The sequence below is a fragment of the Cornus florida genome, unplaced genomic scaffold, assembly GCF_030987335.1.
Source record: "Cornus florida cultivar Cherokee Brave unplaced genomic scaffold, ASM3098733v1 CherokeeBrave_3.0.0_Hap2_Chr07, whole genome shotgun sequence".
Classification (NCBI taxonomy): domain Eukaryota; kingdom Viridiplantae; phylum Streptophyta; class Magnoliopsida; order Cornales; family Cornaceae; genus Cornus; species Cornus florida.
The window spans coordinates 51522137-51524201 of NW_026775577.1; the positions used below are offsets into that span (position 1 = coordinate 51522137).

The 2065-nt window shown below is 37.8% G+C and overlaps 1 pseudogene; it reads right to left on the minus strand.

Annotated features, from left to right (window-relative positions):
• Window positions 1-233: 233 nt before the first annotated feature.
• LOC132267851 (small nucleolar RNA R71) lies at window positions 234-332 on the minus strand (annotated as a pseudogene).
• Window positions 333-2065: the final 1733 nt, after the last annotated feature.

Sequence of the window (2065 nt, forward strand, 5' to 3'; positions counted from 1 at the left end):
CCAAGTGAAGAACCTTACAAGCATTTGGATGAGTTTCTAGAAGTATGTTCCACCGTAAAATATACGGATATGCCGGAAGAGGTCTTAAGACTCAAACTTTTTCCATTCACCTTAAAAGACAAGGCAAAGTATTGGTTTAACAATCTTAGGCCTTTTTCAATCACTTCTTGGGCAGAAATGCAACAAGAGTTCTTGAAGAAGTACTATTCGGTTTCTAAGACCAATGCCATGAGAACCTCAATTCGGGAATTTTCACATGGGGATGGAGAAACGTTTCATGAGGCATGGGAACGCTTCAATGAATTGCTTAGGAAGTGTCCACATCATGACATACCCAAATGGCAATTAGTTCAATATTTTTTTGAGAGCTTATCGGACAATTACAAAGGCATGGTTGATGCTTCCATGGGTGGCTCATACATTCATAGGCATGAGGATGACGTGTGGCGTCTTAATGAGAGCATGAGTGAAAATTCTTTGCATAGAACATTATCATCCAAAAATGGTAAAAATTCACAAGGTAGGAAGAGTGTTGGCTTACATCAAGTCGACCATTCAAATGAAATAGCCGCCGAAATGAAGTCTTTATCTCAAAGGTTTGATCAATTTTTTATTAACCAAAACTCGGCGAACCAAGTATCTTCCTTCCTTAACCATTCTCATCATGCATCAAATGAAACATGTATGACTTATTCTAGTGTTCTTCATTCTACTTCTCATTGTTCTCACGGACAAGAGCAAAATGAACCTAAAGAATAAGTCAATGCAGCTTTTGTGAACCAAGGGAACAATCCTTATGATACTCATTATAATCCAAATTGGAGAAATCATCCGAATTTCTCTTGGAAAAACCAAGAAGAGGGCTCAAACCCTTCCCAAGGCAGTTTTCAAGGAAAGTACATTCCACCTCTACTTCAAAACCAAGGATCCCAAGGTTATAGACCTTACCAATCACAAGGGAATCAATTTGTTAACTCTCATTTTCCCAACCAATCTTATTCCCAAGGAAATGCTAGAAGTCCCGCCTTTGAAGAAAAAGTTTTGAATGTTTTGGGCACTCTTGAGGCTAACACTCAATTGCTTCATTCTCACTCTCAATCAATTGCGAAGCTAGAAACCCAAGTAGGGCAAATAGCAAGCACGCTTAATGCTAGAAAGAAGGGAAATATGCCTATGAATGCCCCACCTAAGCAACAATGTGTTGTGGAAACCCATTCTTTATTGGAAGTCCACACCGTTAAGCATGTTAATGTGGTGACTACCTTGCGGAGTGGTAGGATTATGGACAATCAAGTTGAAATGTCCAATGAAGAGAGTGAACCGATGCAACCTCAAGTTATCACCCATCCCATTTCACATCCCATTCCTCCTTTATTGCATACACATGATCTTGTGAATGAGAAAGCTTCAAAATGTGATTTGAAGAATGATTTTGAAAATGAATTGAAGAAAGATTTGCAAAAAAAAATGAATTTGAAAAGATTTTGTTAAAAAATGATTTGAAGCAAAGTGATTTAAAAACTTCTTGTGTTGAAGAGACTTTAAAAGAAAATGCTGAAAAAGTGTTTGAGCCAAAAGTTCCATTTTCGGATGCCTTAAAAGGATCAATTTCAAAAGACAAGCAAAAGGCAAAAACCAATGAAATCATGGAAATGTTTAAGCAAGTGAAAGCCAATATTCCAGATTTGGATACAATCAAGCAAATTCTGGCTTATGCCAAATTCTTGAAAGACTTGTGTACCCAAAAGCGGAAGAACAAGAGCCAAGCACCAAGAAAAGTGGTTTTGACCGAGCAAGTAAGCTCAATTTTGTAACATAACACTTTACCAAAGTTTAAGGACCCCGGTTCACCTACTACTTCATGCATTATTGGTGATCATATCATTAATAGGGCGCTTCTTGACTTAGGAGCAAGTGTTAACCTTCTTCTATACTCGGTTTATGTCAAATTGGGCCTAGGTGAATTGAAACCGACGTCGGTAGTTTTACAACTTGCCGACCGATCCATTAAGAAGCATAGAGGTATAATTGAGGATGTTTTGATTAAGATTGACAAATTCTTCTT